Raw genomic sequence first — 26,253 nt, 5'->3', positions numbered from 1 at the left:
GAATTGAGCCTCGAACCAGGGTCCTTAGGCTTCACAGGCAAGTGCTTAACCACTAAGCCATCTCTCCAGCCCTATAAAGGTATTTTAAAAGCTAGAACTGCACAGTGAATGGTTTAATTACAGGTGAGATGAGAGAGTTTCAAATAGGCTGTGACAGCCAGCCTGAGAATTTACAATAGGAACAAGAACCACACCTCAGGAAAGCATCCCCAGTGGAGACGAGAAAGACGGGCTGGATGAGGTGGGGCAATAGTGGAGACCACGGGGAGAAGGAAGCACAGGGAGGGAGAGCGACCTCGAGAAGCCAGAGAGGACTATGGGAGCAGCCTGGCATCAGAACCTCTGTTTGGTCTCACCCAGATGGCCCAGTGGTGTAAGTTTGAGAGCAAAGGGGCCTTTCTTGGCTCACATGGGCTTAAGTCATTGGCTAAGCTGCAGGGCACTGAACGGTCACCATGGCTGCTGTGAGTCAGTAGCTCGAGTTCATGCCACCTGCCAATGAGAAACTAAGGAGTGTGCCTAGGAAGGTGAGCAGGGCAAAAGTAGACTGCAGCAAGGAAATATGAAAAAAGGCTCCCAAGATAATAGGAGGGGTCCCCAGAAGAAACAGAGAGGGATTTCTGGATCAGGGACTTGCTATATATCCCCAAATCCCTAGCAATCTTGTTTTGAGACAACATTTCACACTACCTGAGGTGGTTAGAATGTGCATTGTCCCCCATCTCTTGAATACTTAATCCCCAATTGGCGGTGCTACTTGAAGCCCTTAGGAGAGAGAGAGAAACTGAAGCTTGGAGTACTGAGGACACTTGCGTGGGTCAAAGTGTCTGCCACAAGGAATCACCATCCGTTCATTTATAAGAGCTCATCACATTTGGTCTCAGGGGGACAGCCATGAGCCCCCGCTGGGTAACACTGGGCCAGTATCCTGACTCCTGGTTTACAGGCGAGAGAAGGGTTTGGAGGGCTTGTGACACTTCCTGTGCTGGGTGACGGGGCGTGGGTGGGTTGCTCAGTCAGGCACTTGTTGAGCACCCTATGTGTTTGCTGCCGTTCTAGGTCTCGGGGAGCCACGGGGCACTAGGAGACAAGCCTGGGTTAAGCACAAAGGATGGACCCCAAGTGCCTGTGAGGAGAGAGCCGCAGGGGACAATATGTTTTTTTTTTCTATGTGTGTGTTTGCATGTCAGTGTGGGTGGGTGTGTGTCTGCCACAGCACACACGTGTGGAGGTCAGAAGGCAGCTTTAGGTGTCGATCCTCACCTTCTGTTCTGGTTGGTACTCCTTTTTGAGGCAGGGCTTCTCTCCTTCTGTTTTTTTTTTTAAATATTTTTTGTTCATTTTTTATTTATTTATTTGAGAGCAACAGACACAGAGAGAAAGACAGATAGAGGGAGAGAGAGAGAATGGACGCGCCAGGGCTTCCAGCCTCTGCAAACGAACTCCAGATGCATGCGCCCCCTTGTGCATCTGGCTAACGTGGGACCTGGGGAACCGAGCCTCGAACCAGGATCCATAGGCTTCACAGGCGAACGCTTAACCGCTAAGCCATTTCTCCTGCCCCTTCTGTTGTTTTTTATGAGCTGACTATAAGCTGCCAAGGAAGTTCTCCTACCTCTACCTCCCATCTAGCCAACAGCATTCTGGAATTTCAGAAGCCCACTAGGGCTTCCAGGTTTTTCCCGTGGCATCTGGGAATTGAACTTGGATACTCAGTAACTCAAGCTGCAAGTGCTGTATCCACTAAGCCATCTCTCCAGCCCATGGGGTTTCTTCCTATAGAAGAGATGCTTCGGGGCTGGAGGGATGGCTTCATAGTTAAGGCAGTTGCCTGCAGAGCCAAAGGACCCAGGTTTGATTTTCTCAGGACCCACGAAAGCCAGATGCACAAGGTGGCGCATGTGTCTGTCTGTAGTTCATTTACAGTGATTGGAGGCCCTGATGCACCCATTATCTCTCTGTCTGCCCCTCCTCTCTCTCCTTTTTTCTCTCCCTCTCAACTTAATAAATAAAAAAATATTTTTTTAAAAAAAGAAGAGATGCTCCAGTCTGATGTGGTAGTTTACTGGAAGGTAGAAACAGGAGGATGAGGAGTTCAAGACTATCCTCAGCTATATAGTGAGTTGGACACCAGGCTGGGATACATGAGATCATCTCTGAACCTTAAAACCAAGGCTCCTGGGACCCCTGTTGTATTGCAGTGTATGCATGTATGAGTGCTTGCACATACATGTGCATTGTGTGGTCACAGGGTGGTGGTAATGTCAGACGTCTACCGGAGCTCTATTCAGACTAGTCTGTGAACTCAGACAGCCTGTGTACCAATCCTGTTTGCGTTACCCTCAGAGATTTGACCTTGATGTCACCTCCACATTCCTGATGAGGCACTGAGCTATGTGATGGTGTTAGAGGAGCAGACCTGGAGGAGCAAAAGCAGGAGTACCAGGAGACAATGCCAGAGAAAGCGGCCTGAAATTGGGCCATTAAGTCTCATTATCCCTTTAGATCAGGATTGTCCATAATGGAAAAGTGAAGGATGGCAGTCCCATCAGTCATTTTCTCTTTCGTGTAAATTAGACGTGTTGATCATCTTCCCCATGTCATCTGATGGATGATCGAAGAGGACAGAAGTCACCGGATAAAGAGAGAGAAGGGCATGGCAAGTGGAGAGGCTCTGAGATACACTGTGTCTCAATTTTGCCAAGAAGTAGCCCTGACAGCATCCGGAGAGGAGAGAAAAGTAAGTGCACCCAGTGCACTTATCCATCACTGACTACTGCAGGATTAACTACTGAGCACCAGCTACGCTCCACGCTGTGCGCCTGGCACCTGATGCCAGGTGGGTGACACATCCAGGCCTCTTGGACACCCAGGCCAAGGGAAGACATCAGGGAGACACAAGTGCCCACGACATGGTGATGTGTCTCCCCAGTATACTCTGGTATCTCTCTCGGGGCTGATCCAGTCCCCGTGTCCCCTTGATGGGGTGGCCTGTCCATACCCTCTGCTGCCTTTCCAGGGCAAAGAGACCATCGCCAGCCACACTGAACACACTGGACGGGTGACACTTAGAATATGACAGAAGCCATCTGTGAAGCCCTTGGGGTCTCTGGCCCACAAGGCCAGTGCAGGCAGCACTCACCACTGGGAGGCTTAGAGCTTGTCTCTAGCAGCATTGTCAGAACAGGAGCCCCGGATGCGGGGGTGAGCAGCCGGGTGACAAGCCTTCACTTCCCCTTGCCAGGGGAGCTGTGCAGAATAGGGAGGCGGGCTGGGGAGGGTGGGTAGTGGCCTTCAGTGGCCACCACTCACCAATGAGCTGGAGAAAAGCCGACCAATGTCACACTGGCCCCACAAGAAGCTTGACTGAGGTCCAGAGCAAGGGAAGGGCTGGCCAAGGCCCCTCAGTAAGACTCCATTTTTAAAGTCATCTCTGCCCTTGATGACGGGAGGGGGAGGGGACTCAGGCCGAGCGACTGTTCCCCGTTCAAATGGAAAAACCACCTTGGCATTCCAAATATTTTACCCCCATGTCCTTATGCTATCTTGGAGATCTGTAAAGGTATTATCATCTCCAGTGTACAGATCAGAGAACTGGACACAGAGAGGTTAAGTAACTTTCCAGAGGTCACGCAGCTACCAAGTGGCAGGAAGCTTTGCACTCAGGTCTGTGAATACACAGCCCTTCTCTTAGGTGTACACTCCCAAGGCAGCGGGCTCTGTTGACCCTAAAACAGAGCTCTCACCTCAAAGGAAATAACAGACCATTTATTCTGGAGCCAGATATGAGTTATTTCAAATACCATGTTCCAATGTGGTTAAGTTAATGAAGTTTTAAAATTAATTAATTGCTGGGGGGCAGTTCATGATACGCATGGCCCAGGAGCAGAGGCCAGGAGACAATCTTGAGGAATCTGCTTTTACTCCTTTGAGACGAGGTCTCCTGCCATTGCTAATGACTGCCAGTCTAGCTGGCCCCAGGAGATTGGATCTCCTGGTTCTGTCATCCATTGTTGGAAGTATGTTGGAGTCACCTGATGTATGTGCTTTACATGGGTGCTGGGGAATTGAACCTGGGTCTGCAGGGTTTGCAAACAAGTACCTTTAACCTCTAAGCCAGCTCCCTAGCCCTTGAGTTTATGAAGGTTCTATTGTAATGACAAAGAAAGTCATAAATCAAGGTATTTTCAAGTTCATTGTTGGAAACATCAGGCAGGAAGGTTACAGGAAAGTGGGAAGTCTCTACTACAGGTGTTAGATGCTCACTGATGGTGCTCTTAGGTTGAGGTTGGGGAAAGCTAAGGGTCTGCTTTACACCCAGAAGGATTTACCTAATAGTGATACAGTGATAGGATGGGTATTGGGTCAAACACAGAAGTGGGTAGTGAGTGAATGGCTACCAGAGACTAAAGGTAGCCCATGATGATTTGGCTCCAGACATGCAACCTTCCAGCTCTCCACCATCATGGAAGCTCTCGTCAGTCAGCCCTGTAGAACCTGTAACACAATGCCTCTTCTTCTCTGGGAACTACAGTTCACAACTTGTATCCCAGCTACATCTATTAGACTGTGGGTATAGGCTAGTTGCTTCACAAAGTCTCAGCTATCCTCTTTGTTTTTGTTTTTGTTTTTGTTTTTCAAGGTAGGGTTAAATTCTAGCCCAGGCTGACCTAGAATTTACTATGTAGTCTCAGGCTGGCCTCGAACTCACAGCGATCCTCCTACTTCTGCTTCCTAAGTGCTGGGATTAAAGGTGTGCACGACCATGCCTGGCATGTCTTCTCTTTCAAGTAGGGAGATGGCAGCCAACTCTAGTGTGTTCCTGAGGATGAATTGAAATGTGGAAGGACTCAGGACTGTAGGTGGAGGTTCAGTTCCCAACCTTGGTCTCTGACTTGCCCCACTGCCCACCCATCTCAGAAATGCCAGCCAGCCTTCAGCCATACCACCCTGAACGTACCTGATCTCATCTTGTCTCCGGAGCTGGGAAGCAGAGTCGGGCTTACTTAGTACTAGGATGGGAGAAACGCCAGCTTGCCTGCTTCGAGGCCTCTGCTGTTGTGGCTCCCTCAGCCTGCGACACTATCCCCAGGGATTAGCAACTCTTCCCTCAGGCCCCTGCTCTAATGCACTTCTGAGGCCTGACCTGTCCTGACACCTCCTTCCTTCCTCCCACCTCAGTTTCTCTCTAGCTGTCCCTGCCTGCAGAATGCACTCTGCTTGGAGGCTTCATGTTGGGTACTACAGTTGCTTGTGGTCGTTCTTTTAAAGAAATATTTTACTTTTATTTACTTATTTCAGGGAGAGAGAAAGGGGTAGGTCCAAAGAGAGAGAATGGGCATGTCAGGGCCTTCAGCCACTACAAACAAACTCCAGATGCATGCACCACCTTGTGCATCTGGCTTACGTGGGTCCTGGGGAGTTGAACCCGAGTCCTTTGGCTTTGTGGGCAAATGCCTTTACCACTAAGCCATCTCTCCAGCCTTGCTTATGATCTTTCTGCCCACACTAGAAAGTAGCAAAAAGGCAGGGATATGTCCTTCACTCCTCTGGGAACCCAGCAACTATAGCATGGCCTGGCACAAAGTGGGCCCTGGGAAATAGGGGGTGAAAACAAATGACAACATCTGCCAGCCTGTGAGGCGGGACCTCTACCTGGCGCCTCACACAAGGGCACCAGGAGGGCACCATTGAACAACAGGTGAGGGGAGGGAGTGAGGAGGATCATTTACCAAACAGGTTCTGGGCACCAAGAAGTTCCATTTATAGGGGCTGGAGAGATGGCTCAGCAGTTAGGGCACTTACCTGCAAAGCCCAAGAACCTAGGTTAAATTCTCTAGCACCCACATAAAGTCAAATGTACAAGCAGTTCATTTGCAGTGGCTAGAGGCCCTGGGACTCTCTCTCTCTCTCTCTCTTATAAATAAATATTTTTAAAATTTTCATTCATGTTGAGCATGGTGACACATACTTGAAATTCCAGCGCTCAAGAGGCTAAGGTAGGAGGATCACTATGAGTTCTAGGCCAGCCTTCAACTAATTCCAGGTGCTCCTGGGATAGAGCAAGACCCTACCTTGAAAAACAAAAAAATAAATAAATTATTTAAATAAAAAATAAATCCCATTCACCACTTTCATGCACTCATTGATTCATTTATTCATTCACTCACTCATCCATTGACTTATTCATAGACCTAGATTTGAACCAGCCCCAGTGCCAGGCTTTGTTTTAGATCCCAATGTGTGGGCTAGAGAGATGGCTCAGCAGTTAATGGCACTTGCTTACAAAGCCTGATGCCCCAGGTTTGACTCACCAGTACCCACATAAAGCCACATACACAAAGTGGCGCATGCATCTGGAGTTGCAGTAACAAGAGGCCCAGGTTGCCCATACTCACTCTTTTTCTGTCTGTCTCTCTCTCTCTCTCTTCCTCTTTCTCAAATAAATAAATAAAAATAGATCTTTGCAGTCAGGTTCACATTTCTGGCAGGAAACACCCAACCAAGTGCCACTTGTGGGAGGAAAAAAGGTTTATTTTGGCTTACAGGCTCGAGGGGAAGCTCCATGATGGCAGGAAAAAATGATGGCATGAGCAGAGGGTGGACATCACCTCTTGGCCAACATCAGATGGACAACAGCAACAAGAGAGTGTGCCAAACACTGACAAGAGGAAACTGGCTATAACACCCATAAACCCGCTCCCAAGAATACACTGCCTCCAGGAGGCTTTAATTCCCAAATCTCCATCAGCTGGGGGCTTAGCATTCAGAACATCTAAGTTTATGGGGGACACCTGAATCAAACCACCACAAGACCCCAATGTGTTTCCACTAGGAAGGGGTGGAGGGTGTTTCCCCTGGTGAAGGTGGATGGTGGGATCCAGGAATCCCTATGCTCAGACATTATCACACCCACAAGGTGAGTAAGAGACCTGAACCAGCTTTGTGTACTGCAGGTTGATATGTTGCAGAAACCAAGGCTTGGGCATCTAGGTATTGACTGCCACATCCGCATCGCTCCCCACAGCCTCCCCATTCCTGGATGAGTAGGCCAGCGTCTCTAATGGGAGCGGGGCTCATCCATCAAGACCAGGACTGAAATGCAGTCCCCACCACTGGGAAGCCAGCAAGGATGTGTGAGGGAGGCCTCTCAAAGAGCAGCCTGGGAGATGTGTAGGACCAGAGGGAAAGAGGCACCATTGATAGGATGGTGCAGAGGGGTGAGACCTCGGGACTTAAAGGGCATCCTTAAAGCAATGCCTGGAACAAACCCTAACAGCATCGCCCAGTCATCAAAGCTGTCCTGAGCTGTATGTGCTGCGGATGAGGAAAGACACCAACTGCGCTCCTCAGCAGCCCAAACCGAGACTGAAGCAGTCACCATGTATGCCTCTCAGCCCAGGTTCATACCTCCCTCACAGCCTCAGACCACTTGGTGGAGGAGGAGGAGGAGTGGCACTTGCCTGCTAGAATGTCCACCTGCCCCAGTGTACCTGGTAGAGATGCTTGGTAACTGGTAAACTGGCTCCCCTCACCCATCCAGTGCATCATCCAAGAAGTCCCCAGGCCCAGTGGTATCAGCCCCATTTCCACCCTGCCTGGCCCTGGCAGCCACAGATCCATTTTTTGTAGATTAACCTTTTCTGGACATTTACAAATGAGCCATGTGCTCCATGGTCTCTTGAGTCAGGCTTCTCACACACAGCACATGTTTGAGGTCCATCCAAGTTCAAGTTTATATCTCTACTTAATTTCTTATGGCTGTGGCTGAATGCAGTTCCCTTGTATAGTCATGGCATATTTTTGTTTTTACATCCACCAGTGAGCTGGACATTGATATTGAAATCAAGTTGGAGCTATTATGACTATTGCTGCTAAGAGCATCATGGACAAGTTCTAATGAGAAGGCGTGTACTCCTTCCTCTTGGATGAGGTGGGATTTCTGGATAAGGTGAAAGTGTATGCTTAACCTTTTTGTTTGTGTGTTTTTTGTTTTGATTTTCAAGGTAGGGTCTTGATCTAGTCTAAGCTGGCCTGGAATTCACTATGTACTCTCAGGCTGGCCTTGGACTCACAGCAATCCTCCTACCTCTGCCTCCAGAGTGCTGGGATTAAAGGCATGCGCCACCACACTCAGCATGTTTAACATCTTAAGACATGTCCAAAATGGGCTGGACATGAAACTCAGTTAGTAGAATGTTTACCCAGCATGCACAAACCTGGTGTTCAATCCCCAGGACCCCATAAACACCTGTAGTTCCAGTACTTAGGAGGCAGAGGCAAGAGACCCATGCTACCTTTAGCTACACAGTGAATTCAGAGGCAGCCTGGGCTTTAGGAGACCCTGTCTGCAACCGAAGAAAGAAAGAGAGAAGAAGAAAGGAGGAGATGAAGAAGAGGAAGAGGAAAAAAGTACAGAAGATGCTATAGATGTCATTTTTCTTTTCTCTTTTTATTTTAGAGAGAGTAACAGAGAGAGAGACACACACAGAGAGAGAATTGGCACCCCAGGGCTTCAGCCACTGCAACGAAACTCCAGACACTTACGCCACCTAGAGCAGATGTGTGACCTTGCGCTTGCATCACCTTTGTGCATCTGGCTTACTTGGGATCTGGAAAGAGATTGAACATGGATCCTTAGGCTTCACGGCAAGTGTCTTAACCACTAAGCCATCTCTCCAGTCCAGATGCCATTGTTCATATGAGCATGCTGGCACTCTAAAAGTCAGGGGAAATTAATTAACAATCGCACACCTCACAGACTGTATCACCAAAGAACTCATGTGTTCCTACAGAGGCCTCCCTTTCAAAATTGATCACTCAGGGGCTGGGGACCTAGCTCAGTTGGTGGAGTGCTTGCCTAACATACATGAAGTCCTAAGTTTGATCCCCAGGACCACATAAACCAGGCATGGTGGCACACACTTGTAATCCCAGGATCCCAGAGATGGAAGCAGGAGGATCAAAAACTTAAGGTCATTCACAGTTACATAAGAAACTTAAGGCCAGTCTAGGCTACACAAGACCCAGTTTCAACAAAATTAATAATTACCTAATCATCCTGGAACCTGTGATCTTTCTGCTCCCTGTTGCTTTTAGTTCACTATGGGGTGCAGTCCTTGGTCGCACAATGTATTAATTCTCGAGTACCTTTCTGTAAACGGGTCTCAGCCTCCAGGAAGAAAACAACACACATCCACTATAAAGCAGTCAAAAGAGTCTGGAAGAGTCATCCAGACAGCTGTGGTCACTGGTTCTTGTGTTGACTCCTGCTGGTCTTGCCATGAGCCCATGTGCCTACTTTCTTTCATTTTATTTATTTATTTATTTGAGAGACAGAAGCACAGAGAGAGACAGACAGAGACAGAGAATGGGTACTTCAGGGCCTCCAGCCTCTGCAACAGAACTCCAGATGCATGTGCCACCTAGTGCATCTGGCTTATGTGGGTCCTGGGAAATTGAACCTCAGTTTTTATGTGGGTCCTACCGAACTGAACCTGGGTCCTTTGGCTTCACAGGCAAGCACCTTAACCACTAAGCAATCTCTCCAGCCCACTTGCTTTCATTTTGGGGTCACCAGCTTCTATCCTGGGCCAGGCCCTGTGCTGGGCACATAAAGTGGAGCAGGACCAATCAGACCTGGAGTCCCCAGCCTACTGGGATGGTGAATTGTCCATCACACACCAGAGTTGCTCATCCCACCAGCCTGAGCAGGGATATACCATTTCTGCCAGAGAGATACTTCCTGGAGAGGTGGCACATGAATCTTCATGAGGAAGGGCTCTCCAAGGGGAGAGCCCAACAAAAGCAAGGTGTGGAGGAAGGCTGGAAGGTGACGATGGACCCTTGGGCACCATGCTTCACCTGTGTAAGTGAAGACCCTGATCAAAGCCTACAGAATGCCAACAGATGAATCAGCGAGGTGGGAGGGGGTGACCTGAGGGTCTGCATCCAGTCCAAATGCCACCAAAAAGAACAGGAGCTTTGGGGAATACAGGCCGGGATTGTCAGATCTTTGGCTTCTCAAAGGAAACCAAAACGTCAAGATATTGAAGTGAAACACCTGCAGGATTATAAAAGCACTTCGGTGCTGACCTGGAATTCACTATGGAGTCTCAGGGTGGCCTGGAACACGTGGCGATCCTCCTGTCTTGGCCTTCCAAGTGCTGGGATTAATGGAGTGCACCACCACCTCTACCTAACACTGCTACCTTCTCTTGGCCTCTGAACAAGCAAGATCTCTCCTAAGGTTTGCCAGCCTAGTTTCTGCTCAAAGGGGATTGGCTGGAGCTGAGAGCCAATCAGGTCGCAGAAGCCAGGAGGGGTGGAGCTGAGGCTGGCTGGATTGAGGAGGGAAGCTGGAGGCCTAGTGTGCAGAGGACCGGACCACTATGTATCTCATCAGAAGTGTTCTCCCTCTCGATCACCTAAAGTCAAATTCATTTATTCTGCTCGAACTGAGGGTTTAATTGGATTCTTGGCCAGAGCATCTCAGATGCAAGCGGCTCCCCTCTGAGGATGCCAGCCTGCAGCAAAGACACCATGGCTGCCCAGGAACGCAAGGATCACAAGGCCATCTTGGTCAGAGCAGAGCGATGCTGTGTGCTGGCAGTGAGGTGGGCCTCCTGGGCAGGCAGGACCCTCCCCTGCCATTCACAGGCCCGCTGGGGACCCTCCCCGCTCCCAGCCCGGCCATGACCTTTCCACTGGGCCCTGCAGGCTGACTTACCATTCTGGGTCTGGAAGAGAAAGAGCGGGGACAGCTTCATCGGAGGGCGGTGTGAAGTGTCAGAAAGCACTAATCTTCGCCAGATAATGAGAGTCCTTCCCTTTTTTGTTAGCCCCTCTCTACTTGTCAGTTAATACCACATACTGAAGCCAGAGATGGTGACAGGAGGGGGGACAAGCAGGGAGATAGTGCAGTCTAGGGGGAAAAGGTTCTCTTCACAGCCACACTGCCCTGCTGGGGACAGTGGGAGGGGGGGGCGGGGGAGGGGGGAGGAAGAAGCCCAGATGGGTGAGAGAGACTCAAAGCCTGGGCCCATGGCAATGCAAGGCAGAACTGGCTGGGAACCCTGTGACCTTGGCATGCCACCCAGCCTCTCTGAGCCTTAGTTTCCTTATTTGGTAACATGGGCTGTCATAAGGTTGGTATAACAGTCACTACACAAGACCACCCCACGAGGCTGAGGCCACACGGTCACATCATGTTGATTATACCCTCAGCAAGACACTTATCCTCAAGTAAGTACTCAGTAGATGTAGGCTGAATGTGCCTCATCCAAAAATGCAAGGTGTTCTCAGCACTGACATGATACCACATCACAGAACTGAATAATTTAAAATTTGAACATAATTATTTACGGGGTGGGCCCAGTGGGACCTGGACATGTAGAAGGCATATAGAAAATAGCAATGGACTTCATGTTTAGACGTGAGTCCTGCCCCACATTCATTATGTGTATTATAAACATTTCCAAAATGTAAACTCTGAACTACTTCTGGTTCTAGGCATTTCAGATAAGGTGCTCAGCTTGGAGTAATTACTATCAAGTGACCTCCAGCAGGTTACCAATCCCTCCTGAGCCTCAGATTGTCCTAGCTGTAAAATGGGCACAATGTCTGTGCAGACTTATCCTTAGCGTTTAGTGTTTAGAGAATAGTGTCTAGCCTCAAATTAAAGCTCTCTGAGAGGCGATGATTACTCTGGTTATCTTCTCTGAGCTTGGGTAATTCACTTACCTCTGGACCTCAGTTCTTTCAGCTGCCAAAACTACAGACAAAAGATGAAAACCTAACACCATCTGTCGCGCATACCTCTCAGAATTGTTGTGATAATTAAATGAGATAGTGTTGATAAAACATTGAGATCTGACAGCATCTACAAGTGTTCAGTGTTAACATTGGTCCACCTAAAAGTAATTAGTTGGTAAATAAAGGGAAAGAAGCAAGCATTTATCCTGCCTTTCCTATACCAACTGTCCTGGTGGGTGTTCAAAGGGCAGATAAGGGGATGTTTCTCTTTCCAGAAGTATTCCAGCTAATAAATGAGGAAGGGCTGAGCACCTCACCATTTTACAAACTGTAATGGGGTGACTAAGTGTGTGGCATCCACAGCTGCTGAGCACTTGGAGCAGCAGATTCCATCTGCCTCCTGACGCAGAGCTTGTCTCATCAAGAAGCCCAGAGGAGCCCCGAACAAGCCTCAGAAATGAACTGTCCACCTGGGGAGATGGCTCAGTGGAGAAAGTGCTCGCCGCTCAAGCCTGAGTACCTGAGTTTGACTCCTCCCTGGGCCTCACGGAAAAGCCAAGCCGTTTGGGCTTCGGCAATCCCTGCATGCTTACTGTGAGAAGAAGTGGAAGCAGGAGAAAGTCCCAGAAACTGAAGGCACTGAGCTTGTGTAGTATGGTGTGGTGTGGTGTGCTGTGTGTGTGTGTGTTCATATGTGTATGGTACATGTGTGTGCAGCTGCACGTTGCATATGTGTGTGCATGCACTCCTCACTTGCTATCCACATTATTTATTAAAGGGCTTCTCTCACAGAACCCACAGCTCACTGATTCAGCTAGACTGGCTAACCAGGAAGCTCCAAAAATCCTTCTGCTTTTATGTGGCTGTTGGGATCCGAACCCAGACCCTCATGCTTGCATAGCAGGCACTTCCCCACTGAGCTGTCTTCCCAGCTAAGGCCAACAAGCATAGGGAATAGTTTAGTCATTGGAACACCACTGGTGGGGCAGTAAACACACGCTTCTAAACAATGCACCTAGCAATCTCTTGACAACCTGGGACCCCGCCTATCTACTCCAAATGGTGAGCTAGTTCTTTCCTCGCCTTAGCGACCATTCTGGGTGATCGGCACCCTTCAAGTATGTTTTTAGACAGAGCTAGGGTTAGTACTGCAGGGGGCCATTCAGCATGAACTGCCTATGGGTACAAATTGTCCTCTTAAGTGAACTGTTGGGGGAGACCCCTACTTACCATCTTGTACCTGTGCATAACTCGGCATACGTATGATTAAAATCAGATGCATTCTGGGAAGGAACATGCATAGCTCATAGGATCACCCAAACAACACCCCTAGCAACTGATCCATCCTTGCCTAAACGTCTTACACGGAGAAGCCCTAGGCCACTTCCTGGTGCCCTTGCACACTGTCCTCTCCAGTTGGCCCACTGCCTCTTTGGCAGCGTATTCAAATATTTCCAATTGCTTTGCTCATAACGAAGTGTCTTTCTGCGTAGCTACTTTGGTGCGCCTGTCTTCAGTTCTTTGAGTAAGAACCTGGAAGCACCTACTGACCACTGGCCACGCAGCCTGTCAGCAAAGAAATTTCTTGAAGGACACAAATAGCAGTTGTGCACTGAAAGAGAGAGACACAGACCCGTCAGCCTGCTTCCTTTAATCCTGACGCAAATAAACTAAAGGGCTATTTAGTTTAGAGCCACAGAAAGCACCTGGACTTGGGACAGGCTGTGGATAGCTGGTAATGTGCAAGACTTATGATTAGTGCGCAGTGGGATGATGGTGTCATTAGATAATGGTCTTAGTAGTAGTGTGTCGTGGGGCAATTATACTATTAGGTAATAGTATATTAGGTATTTGTCATAGTAGTCATAGCAGTAGTACGGGCTGGGGTAACGGCATCATTCATAGTATGTAATGGAACAATGGCGTTATTAGATAATGGTGTCATTATTAGTATGTGGTGGGCACTGATATTAGATAATGGTATTGGTGGGGGTAGCAGCATGTGTTGGAGTAGTGGTATCGTTATTAGTATACAGTGGGTAATGCTATTATGGTATTGCTGATGGTGGTGGCCGCAGTAACCTGTGTTGTCAGTCATTGGGTGAGTTGTGGGCAGGGAGGCAAGGGCACTTTGAGCACCAGGAGGGCATGGTGGTACTGAAAGGCAGTAGAGAAGAGGAGTGAAGGAGCTGGAGTGGTGGGTGGAGGGGACCCACGATCCTGTCTCCCTGCTTGTAGGTCCTCTCCTGGCATCCTGATGGAAGCTTCCAGGACGGGGTTGCTTGTCTGTCTTGCTCACAGCTGTTCCCATGTTTCAATGCTCAGGATGGTCATGCGGGTTACCTCTGGAAGCACAAGGCTCCCCTGGGTTAGCCGGAGCTACCTCCCTCCCCTGCCTACCCAGGGCCATGCTGTTAAACAAAGGAAGGGCTGCGCCTGCCTCGGCTGGAAGCCAAGTCTTCTGGAAGCTTCTACTTAATGCAGCAGAAAAGTTTATCTTTACATACACTTCTTTTTTTTTAAATTTTTTATTTATTTATTTGAGAGCAACAGACACAGAGAGAAAGACAGATAGAGGGAGAGAGAGAGAGAATGGGTGCGCCAGGGCTTCCAGCCTCTGCAAACGAACTCCAGATGCATGTGCCCCCTTGTGTATCTGGCTAACGTGGGACCTGGGGAACCGAGCCTCGAACCGGGGTCCTTAGGCTTCACAGGCAAGCGCTTAACCACTAAGCCATCTCTCCAGCCCTACATACACTTCTTATAGGAGGCAAATAGTCCACACACACCTCCACATGCATACAACCCTCCTCCAACCACATCCCCCAGCATCTTCTCCCAGCCTCACCACCTTCCTTTTGTGGTGCCCAAATAACCATCACACTCTACCCTATGGCTTTTGCACATGCTCTTCCTCAACCTGGCCCTCTCTGCCCCTGGTGTCTGAGCTCCTGAAACCTTCTCAGCCTACTTCTAAGTACCACCTCCTCAGGGAGGCCCTCCCAGAGTCTACCCCAAGCAACCCCCTCATCCCTCTCCATGCTTCTGGGTCTACCTTTTCCTTTGTGGCTCTTTTCACCATTTGACATACACTGGGTCACTGTCACCACCGAAGATAGAAGATCTGGAAGGACAGTGAAACTTGCGGTACTGACCACTGGACTCCCAGCCCCTATAGCAATGTTGAGCATGCAGGACATGCTCAGTGGAATTTTGAGGAATGAATGAAGAAATGACTGAGAGAATAAGTGAGTTGGCCTGTCATTAGGCTCTAAGGTGCCCAAGGATCTTGTGGACAGTAGTACATGGGTGGTGAGTGAAGGGATTCTCTTCCTGCCCTACCCTAGACACCCAGGGCTGGGGTGGGGGGCTCAGCCCTAGCCTGGAAAACACACTAACATGGGCTAAGACTTCAGGCGCCTAAGAAAAGCTGTGGACAGCTCTGTCTTTCAAATTCTCCAGATCATTAGCCACACAGATGCTGTCTTTGTTTTATCAGTGAGGAGCAAGGCTCAGAGAGGGCAGAATCTCTCCACACACCTGAGCTGGCCAGGGCTGTGGACAGGTTTAACCACATCTCTGACCCCTACTCTAGCACTTTCAACCTTAGGAAGACTAGCCCAATCCAGCCCCACAGGATAACCAAGCCCTGCAGTGGCTTCAGGATAGAGGGAGACCCCATGACTTGCCATACTTGACCTCCCTGAGCCCAGCAGAAGCAACTTTCACCGTGTGAGTCTAGAAGAGGACAAGGCAGCAACAGAATGTCAGATGACCAGAGACAATTTCAACATATGTTAAGTGCAAAATGAAACTTGTACTTCCCTCCTTAAACCCAGGGTTAGCCTAATCTGGTGTCTAGGGACACTCTGCTGTAGGAGGAGCCTGTGCATGAGCCTCGGGTCTCCCCAGGAGTGGAAGAGCTGGCCTGGCCCTGAGGCCAGCTGGGACGTCATCCTGGAATCTAGGTAGGCACCGACGATCCCCTCAATACTTGGCCTCCCAAGCTTGCCTTGCTCTGGATCCTCCAGGTCTCTGTGGCAAGCATGCCTCACCATCTCCAGGGCCAGGTCAGCCACAGCCTGCTCCACTCTCCGTCTCTCCCAGCCCAGGATGCTTCCTCTGGTACGAGGACTTGGGAAACTTTGCAAGCCTTGGCTTTTCACGTACCCTCCACCCCAACCCCTGCTATCAGCTTCCTCGAGTTCTTGTCTGGCGACCCGTGGAGAATGGCAAGTGCAGACGTGGCAGAAGGGCAAGTGAAGAAAGATTTTATTTTTAGAAAGTGAAGCAGAAAGTTTACGAGCTGGGATGTCTCCCTCATGGGTCACTGTTGGTGACTTGGATCAGGGGTTCTTATACCCTTAGGGATGGAAACCAGGCATCAAGTTATGGTGGATTGGATTGGTTACTTGAAATACTCATGGTGGGCTGGAGAGATGGCTTGGCGGTTAAGCGCTTGCCTGTCAAGCCTAAGGACCCCAGTTCGAAGCTCAATTCCCCAGGACCCACGTTAGCCAGATGCACAAGGGGCGCACGCGTCTGGAATTCCTTTGCAATGGCTGGAAGCCCTGGCGCGCCCATTCTCACTCTCTCTCTCTCTCTCTCTGCCTCTTTCTCTCTGTCTGTCACTCTCAAATAAATAAATAAAAATAAACAAAATTTTTTTTTTAAAAAAAGAAATACTCATGGAGGCTCTTAATAGGCTGATAAAACAAAGGAATGTGGGTTTTCACAGGCAGGAAAATGACCCACCAAAAAGTTCCAAGAAGGAGAAAGAACTAAGACGTTAAACCCCACAAAGAGCGGAAGCTGGTGTTTGGCTGACATCTTAGAGAGTCAAGGCATTTGGGGTTTCAGTTGCTGGGCTCTGTTCTCTGACAAGTCATTAAAATCTCTGGGCTTGGTGGTGCACACCTTTAATCTCAGCACTCAGGAGGCAGAGGTAGGAGGGTCGCCATGAGTTTGAGGCCACCCTGAGACTACAGAGTGAATTCCAGGTCATCCTGGGCTAGAGTGAGACCCTACCTCAAAAAACCAAAACAAACGAACAAACAAAAAGTCTCTGGGCTCATGGGCTGTCGGGTCATGGAGACTTGTTTACTCCCTCTGGGCCTCTAACCCTGACCAGCTACTTACAAAACAGGGGCTACTTCACTGTCATTCCCACATGGCCAGGCTGCAGCTTTGATAGCCAAAAAGCAAGCATGGTTAGCTGACAGGTGCAGGGTTGCCCCTCCCTACAACAGTGAGGCCCTGGAGTCCAAGTGCTCGACCAAGGCAGACACCAGGCCAGGCCAGGAAGGGACATTCATGTTTACAAAATAAAAATCCACCGGACCTTCTAATTTCATGTTTATTCTTATGATCAATTAATCTCTGTCTCCCCTAGATCATAAATTCCATGCCGGAAGGCTCTGCTCCGGCTTTGGCTCATGTCCTACCACTGGTGTCTAAGGTGAGACCTGGCACGTAGGAGAAACGGCATGGGCATCATCCTCCCCAGGCTCCCAGGACCTCAGAGACCCATGGAGACAAAGGTGTGAACCAGGGCAGGGTGGCCATGCTGGGGCCTATGAAGGCACTTGGGTGAATCCTGTTTTCAAGACTTTGAACACTAATGCAAGTTGAGCCTGCGACTGCCAGCTTGCAACCCTGATTGCTCAGGAGGCTGAGGCGGAAAGACGGAAAGCCGAAAACCTGCCTGGGCTGCAGCGTGAATTCAAAACCAGCCTGAGGACTTAGTGAGACCTTGTCTCAAGTTAAAGAGAATAAAAGGGGCCGAACATGGTGGGGCAGGCCTTTAATCTCAGCACTTGGGAGACAGAAGGAGGAGGATCGCTGTAAGTTTGAGGCCACCCTGAGACCAGTGAATTCCAAGTCAACCTCGGCTACAAACAAACAAACAAATAAACAAAAACAAAGAACAGAAAGCAAAGGGGAGAGGATGTGAGGGCCGAGGCCCGGAAGAGAAGAGAAGGGTGTGGGCAGACGTCCTCTCTGGGTCCCCGGAGTCTCCATCAGGGGCAGCAATCGCACCCAGTTGTCTCACCAGTGATTTACGGGAAGACCTTGGCTCCTGCAGGGTCTTCCTCTTCCTGCACCACCCACTTCCCAGAGCACAGCTGCCTCTGGGGCTGATGCCCACTTCACTGCCCCACAGCCAGCAGCCCTTGGCAAGTGCACCCCGGTGAAAAACTATGCCTGCAGTAGCTCCTCTGAGGAGTTGCCACCTATGCCCTGTGCTGACCCGGGGAACCATGACTTCCATGCCTCTGCTCTTTTCATTCCAGTCAAACTGAGGCCCAGAGAGGCTACAATGGACGGTTGAAGGTCCAGCATGCCCTTGGGTACAGGGCTTCACTCTTGATCAGCCTTGGCCATGTGACATATTCTGACCAAGGAGAGAGGTGCAAGCCTGCAGGCTGCAGACAAGAAGCTGTGAAAATGCTGAGGCTCAGGCAAACCACGGAGAAGGCCCCCAGCAGCCTGAGAAGTTCTCCTAAATTTTTAGAGACCTGAGGGTTGTGGTGGCGCACACCTTTAATCCCAGCACTCAGAAGGCAGAGGTAGTCGTGAGTTCAAGGCCACCCTAAGACTACCTAGTGAATTCCAGGTCAGCTAGGGCTAGAGCGAGACCCTGCCTCGAAAATAAACAAACAAAAACAAATTTTAGAGACCTCAACTCAGGCAAACGCAGGATTCCTGGCTCCAACACAGAAAAGAATTTCAGAACCAATCAGTAAGGAGCAGAGTTGTAATTTATTAAAGCTACAGAATTGACTTCTAGGTTATATGGTTAGGAGAAAGAGAGGCGATCAGGAAGAAAGACAGAGAGAGCATGGGTTAAGGCTTCTCAAGGGAGAGTCTCAGTTAAATGCCTTAGCTTTAGCCTCATAGACGGATTGGTGGCCCTCAGTCACATGGAAAAGGGTTGCTAAGAAATTTGATCTTCTTTTTTAAAATTTATTTATTTATTTATTTGCAAGCAGGTAGGAAAAGGAGAGAGGATAGTAGGGAAGAAGGAAGGAAGGGAGGGAGAGAGAGAGAGAATGGCTGCACCAGGGCCTCTTGCCACTGCAAATGAACTCCAGATGCTTGCACCACTTTGTGCATCTGGCTTTACGTGGGTACTGGGAAATGAAACCTAAGCGGTCAGGCTTTTCAAACAAGCCCCTTTAACTGCTGAGCCATCTCCTCAGCCCTCTTTTATCTTTTTAATAAGTGAAAGTTAGTAAGTGGCTCCTTAGATGGAGCTATGATCTGATAAGAGAAAGCCAGGAGGCCAGTCGGGATTGCACAGGGGGTTTCTGGTGAGTGATCTAGAAAATTGCAGGTTTATAGCTGGGAAGGGAGAGAGGCCTTAAGTAAATGTTGATGATGCTGGAATTTTGATTCTCAGCTAGCCAGATACTTCAATCAAAGAGGAACAGTCCTCCTGGTCACCCAGAGACCTTGAGAAGGACCCTTGGCCTGAGGATCACAATGGCCCTGACCTCTCCCTGAACCACCGATCTTCGTTTGTCATCTCCTTATGTGTATTGCCTGTCTTGGGTGGTTTGTGGACTGTAATTTTGTACTTTCTTTTCTTTCTGGTGCTGGGAATTGAACCCAGTGCCTCATGCAAGCATGTGCTCTGCCACTGAGGCACACCACCAGCTTATTTATTCTTTTGCATGATTCCTAAGTACTTGGGCCAAAATCCAACACCTTTTGCTTTGCTAGAGGCAGCCATTGCTCTCAGCACTCCAGTGATGTAGGGTTCTGGGATGGTCAGCATCTTCACAAGCACCACACAAAGTCTGTCCAGCTTCACAAGTGTAACAGCATCTCATTCCCATTTTCCTGTCTTGTACACTTTTCTCACCCAGCTGCCTCCCGTGGTGATCTCCCATGGGCTTTGGGGAGTTGCTGTTCCCTCTTTACTGGCTGCATCATACTCCACCGCCAGGGTACACCACTTGCTACATGGGCCCTTCTGCTGTTTCCCATCAAGCTACCACACATGATGCTGCAATAAGTCATGATGGTATCCGTCTGTAGAGGGAATTCCAAGGGGCTGAACCTCAAAAGACTTCTGTATTTATAATTTCCATTATGTGAAATTGCCCCCTACTGAGGTAGTGACCGCAGAATTTGAGAGCATCTATGTGTCTACATCGGGTTAAGCTCAGTATATCATCCTATTTTTGAAGCACATTCAAGCTGATGGATAAAAATGGCATCTCTGCCCACTTTTAATTTGCATAACCCTCATTGTGGAGAGAAAATGAGCAAAAAAATGAGCAAAAAAATTTGCATATGATTAAAAGCCATTTGTAGCCTGGGCATGATGCTGCACAGCTAGAATCCCAGAATTTGGGAGAAAGAGGCAGGAAAATTGGGAGTTCAAGGTCATCTTTAGCTGTACAGTGAGGTCAAGATCAGCCTGAGCTATACGAGTCCCTGTTCCCAAAACCTAAATAAAATATATAAATGAATATGATTTGTAGTTTCTTTCTTTACAAACCGTCTCTTTCTGACCTATTCCTACCTTTTTTCTGGGGATAGATTTTTTTCTTACATTCATTGATTTTAAAAGGCTCTTTATATATTAAGAAATTTAATCTTTGTGATGTGAGCTTTAAATATTTTCCCCAGCTTTTCATTTATCTTTGACTTGATTTACAAGTGTTTATATTCATGCAGTTTTTTTTTTCAAAAAAATTTCATTTCATCAAATTTACTAATCCGGATTTTTGTGGTGTTTCTGAGGTTTGCATCATATTTCAGAGCCTCAGTTTTAACCTTCCTTCCACAGTACTGTGCTATGCCGGGATCTGGCCTGGGCCTTCTCCCTGCTTCGACCCATTGCTGACACTGGCAGCTGTTACCTGTGTCCAGCCTTCTGTGGAAAGACAGCTGTGCCTCGCCTTGGCATCCTCCCTCTCTTCCCTTCCTCTCTGCCCTGCTCTTGGCTCCTTCACCTCCCACTTCTCATCTCCCACAAAGCATACTACTCCAGCTTCCAGAACACAGCCCTGACCTTCAGGCCCCGACTGCTGGTCACCGCTGGAATGATGGGGGACCCATAGGTGATGCGGGAAGAAAAGGAGGCTTCCCAAACCCTCTGCCCACAGAGCCCAGCATGGTTTCCTCCTTCATGGCAGCTTAGCCAAATTTCTATCGCTATTAATCAAATAACAAATTCAATTAATTACCTCAAATTGCTTTAATTGAATCTCGAGCAAGAGCATGGACAAAATCCCCAGAAGTAATGAAGCCAGGCATCTTGGCATCTGGAGTGGAAACAATCTTCTACTTTAGTGTGGCAGCCAAAAGAACAGGCGCCCCTCTCAGCCTGTCCTTGCCAACTTTGCCACCACCTGCCACTCACAGTGGCTCCTCACAGCCATCCTCTCTCTTCCTTGAGCAACAGTCACTCCCTGCCTGGCTTTGGCTCAACCAGTAAATGGGTGTGGCATCACTAGCAAGGAAGAGCCCCCTGAGCCAGCCTGGAGTGCTTCTGATGTCCAAGGCCCAGCAATCTCCCAGGATAGGCTCAACCCGTGCAGGCAGCCATCCCCTGTATCAGAGGCCCCAAGGTTCCCTGGGCTGCTATGCCTTTCCCTGCCTTTTCCCAATGCTCTGTCCCAGGCTAAGTGCAAACGTCACATCCACAGGTGTTCTGACTCCCTTCTCCAGAAAGGAGTTATCGGGAATGAGATATTGTCCCTGATCTCCATCACCCGGAGGCCAGAGGAAGGGATTGCAATAGAACCAAAGTTGGTGTTTCGGTGTGTGTGTTGTATGCATGGTGTTTGTGTGTGTGCATGCCAGCGCACACGCCCCAGGCACTTGTGTGCCAAGGAGAACAGGTGGCCTCTCTATTGTTTTCTCCACCTGATTCTCCTGAGACAGGGGCTATCACTGAGCCCACAGTGGACTTATCACTTTCAGCTACACCAACTGCCCAGTGAACCCCAGAGACCCTCTTGTGTTTGCCCTAATCAGTGGTGGGATTAGAGGCATGCGTGGCCACACCTGTCTTTTTATGTGGGTGCTGAGGTTCGAGCTGAGATCCATGTGCTTATGTAGCAAACGCTCCTGCCTACTAAGACAGCAATTTCCCCAGCTTTACCTGCTGGGGTTTTCTTTGATATATTCATGCATTGCCTGGATATTAACAATGAGGAAACCTAGTTCAGCGAAGTGCAGGACTTTGCCCACAACCACACAATTGGGTGGCTCTCGAGCCATGTCTAAGCTTAGGCTTCAAATGGTGCCTTTCCTGCCCTCGTGAGTGCTGATGACCCATGGTCTCCTCTTACAGCTGTCTGTCCATCCTGAGCCACCACTCTCCTCTTAGCCAGCTGTCTTTCCAGAGAAGGCTGGACACAGGTAACAGCCGCCAGTGTCAGCAATGGGTCGAACCAGGGAGAAGAACCAGGGAGAATGCTTCTTTAGGCATTCTCCCCTTCTTCAAGCCCCCCTGTCTGCCCCGACCTCACACCATCCTGCCTTCATTCATGTCTTAACAGAACAGGATGTCAGCCAGAAATGTTGGTGCAAAACCACTCCCAGCATCCAGAAGGCTGAGGTAGGAGGATAGCTGTGAATTCAAGGCTGGTCTTGGCTACAAAGTGAGTTCTAGGTCAGCATCAAAAGAAAAGAAAATAGGTTGCTAAGGCAGGCAAGCTATGCTCATGTCTCTTGCTTTATTTGTAGTAGTTGTTTTGTGTTATTATCTTATGATAAGCCTGCCCCTTCACTGTCAGACCTCTGTTGGTATCTCTTTCATTGTAGCATGTTTCAGTTCACACAGCTATAATGGCTTCCTATTTCCTGGAACCTCAAGTTCAAACAACATTTTTAAATATATATATATATTTCACAGGGAGAGAGAGAATGAATGAGAATGGACACAGTAAGGCCTCTTGCCACAGCAAACAATCTCCATATGCATGCATCACTTTGTGCATCTGGCTTTATGTGAGTACTGAAGAATCGAACTTGGGACTTCAGACTTCGCAAGCAAGCCTCTTTAACCACTGAGCAATCTGCCCAGCCCTCAAACAGCACTTTCTAATGTGCTCCTCCACAACTTGGCCCCACAGGAGTCAGCCAGCATGCCCTGTGCACACCAGGCCCTTGAGAAGCACAGACTACCCTTTCCGGTGCTTCATGCTCTTCTTGGCAAAGTGGGCATGGCAAGCTCAGCCTTGCCAGTCTGTGCCCAGGATACAATGAGAGAAATGTGGGAAGCTGGGCCATGGCTGGCCTTACCGTGGACCACACAGGAAGTGGTGCCTGATCCTGCCCACGCCTCTGGAGGACCCCTCCAGCCTTCCAATGCTCTCAGCTCTCCTCAGGCTGGAAGTCTCCCATCTCTAGAAATGTGTACGATTTTATTTCCTCCCTGCAAACCTTTGACACTCTGTCACACACCCATACACCCTTCAAGGCCTGGCTTAAATGGCCACATCCCTACTTCTAGTTCATTAGAGGACCAAAAATAGTGCAGAGTCCCTTATCCTGGCATAAACCTGCCCCAAAAGGCGGGACACTGTCTCCCTGCCAGGTACAAGGAAGCCCATGGGGCTCATCAGGTTAAAGCACTGTCCTGCCACGGTCCCTGAGGGAGCCAGTCTCACTTTAGCCAGCTGGGTCCTCACCAGTGTGTCTCTTTAAGCATAATTCTCCTGAAATCTCATGAGTCTGATGTTTCTGCCAAGAACTCAAGATAATCCCCAGAACCACAGCAGGGCCGAGAAGTCTGGAAAGAAATTTTCTAGTTCCTGCTTTATGTGCATGCCCTGCACTCCCAATCATAGGTGGGGAAAGTGGGTCCCAGGGTCAAGGGGAGAGTTGCAGTTCCAGGGCACAGGGCAGAGGACATAGGTAACATGCCCCTAATGTGCCCAGGGAAGGCCTGAACTGAAGATTGTTGCAGGAGGATCCGGGTGGGTGGCAAAGACCTGCAAGAGTATTTCAGGGTGCGGCCAGCCACCTGGCTCTCTCTGTCCCCTCAGAACCACACGGACCCCACAACCCAACAAAGCAACCCCTTCCTTAGTCTTCAGGCTCTGCGGAGCTCAGGCAGGTTGAAGCCAGCATCACCTGTGTTTGGGTGAGTCTGGCTGCTAAAACAGGAATCCCAATCCAGAGGCTCAAAGCAGCAAAACCGACTCCAGAGGCCAGAAGTGCAAAATCAAGGACTGCGCAGGCCATGCTGGTTCTGAGGGCTTTAGGGAAGGTCCTTCCAGCCTCCTTAGGTACCTGTGCTCCAGGCCCCCTTGGCTTGTGTCTAAATCATTCCAGGCTCTGTTGCCATCCTGGCATGACATTTTTTTTCAGTCTGTCTATCTTAACTCCCCATTTCCTTTTTTCATATCAGGACTCCAGTCATTGGCTATAGGGCTCAGGACAACCTCACCTTGACATCTGGAATTTGATTCCCAAGACTAATTTTTCCATATAAGGTCACATTCAGGGTCCTGGGGTTTGACAACCCCAGCCCATTCTCATTGCCTCTGAAACACACAACCTTAGGGTTTTCCCAGAGAGACCCTAGTGACCTCTGCCTGGAGATCTACCCATTTGCCTCAGCCCTCTGATCCTCTGGGGCCCCTCTGGAGACCATTCTTAATGATCCCTGGGGATGTTCTATGCAGGAAGCATGAGGTGAACTCAGAAGCTAGACCCAGATGTGAAAAAGATGCGGCTCAATTCCGGGTTTTCAGACTTCCCAAGCCTGTGACTTGTGTCTCAGTTTCCCCATCTATCAAATGAAGAATTTTATATCCTATTTGGACTATGTTAAAAAAAAATACTGGGCTGGAGAGAGAGCTTAGTAGTTAAGCTCTTGCCTGTGGAGCCTAAGGATCCTGGTTCAAGGCTTGATTCTTTAGGACCCATGTTAGCCAGATGCACAAGGGGGCACATGCATCTGGAGTTCATTTGCAGTGGTTGGAGGCCCTGGCATGCCCATTCTCTCTCTCTCTCTCTCTCTCTCTCTCTCTCTCTCTCTCCCTCTTTCTCTATCTAAATAAATTTTAAAAACCTACTAAGTGCCTTGTCACATAGTAGGTGCTCCCCAGCCAGTAACTATGCATATTCCCCACAACCCCTTTATTCCTAGGAAGTCCCCCTTACCAGTCCTCGACCTTTTGCTCAGCTTCTCTGGTCTCATCAGGATGTCTCCTGATGGCAATGCTATCGTCCCCACTTTACAAAGAAACACACACACACACACACATCAGAGCCCATGTATTCCACAGGAAGGGAGCCATCCAAAGTGGAGACAGAATGAAGTTCCCAGGCACATAGCTCGTTCAGCTTTTGAGGTCTGTTCGCCTTGAATCTCTCCACCCTGACCCCCTTGACTCAGGAATGTCACTTCCATAGTCATCCTTCATGACTGCCGCTTGCACGAACACCGAATGCATTAGAACTTTTCTCTTTGCCTCCGTTCCTCACCCAGACCTCTCAACAATGTGGAGGGTAGCATGACAGATGCCATTGTCATGGTAAACCATCATGCAGGCGATGAAGAGACTCAGCCAGGAGAACACTAGTGTGCACACGCTCACACGGCTCTGAGGGAGCGGTGGCAAAGCCCAGGTCTCCTGAACTCATAGTTCTGTCCCGTTGACCACCTTGCCCAGAACTCAGCCATTCGCAGTGAAAATACCACCCCAGGTACGATGGTGCAATATTCTTACCACCCACAGGGGAAAACCCCCTTCCATCCATCCAGTATGTGAGAACAGAGGCTCAGAGAAGACCAAGGACAGGATGTGAGTGCTCTAGAAGGTGGCCCAGGGATAGAGAGACTGCTTAGCACTTAAGGCGTTTGCCTGCAAAGCAAAAGGAACTCAGTTCAATCCCCAAGGACCCATATAAGCCAGATGCACAAGGTGGTGCATGCGTCTGGAGCTTGTTTGCAGTGGCTGGAAGCCCTGGTGTGCCCATTCTCTCTTTCTCCTTCTCTCAAATAAATAAATAAAAATAGAGCACGGCCCAGTCAGCCCCAGGCATGCATGCTAAGCTGTGGGCTGCAGAACCTGTTCTGTCTGCATCCATCCATCGGGAGAACCAGTTCTGGTTCCTGACCCCAGGACACTGCCGGTATCAGAGGGCATGTGGGTGCCTATGATCAGGGACCAACTCCAGAAAAGACTCAAGCCAGCACAGTTTTGTGGGACAGCATAGCATCACACAAGTGTAGTCTTTCCTCCCAGGATGCTGGGTGTGGAAGAGAGGACAAAGGAGAATGGAATATCACCCCCATCCCCCAAGATGGTCCATCTGGGGTCTGGATGCAGTAGAATGGTGCTGATGGGGCTCCCCAGGAACAAGTGAGGCTGGGACCTCAGGATGCTTCACAAGTGGGAAGTCGAGGCTGGGAGCCTGTGACAACCAGCAGAGGGAGCAGATGTCCCAGCTGCTCCCAGTTCCCTGGCAAACCTCATCTTTTATAAATAGTTGTACTTGCTGGAAGACTGAGAGAGTGGAGAC

This window comes from Jaculus jaculus, chromosome 1 (genome assembly GCF_020740685.1).
Source record: "Jaculus jaculus isolate mJacJac1 chromosome 1, mJacJac1.mat.Y.cur, whole genome shotgun sequence".
NCBI classification, from domain to species: Eukaryota; Metazoa; Chordata; class Mammalia; order Rodentia; family Dipodidae; genus Jaculus; species Jaculus jaculus.
Note: the sequence above shows the minus strand (reverse complement) of the source record.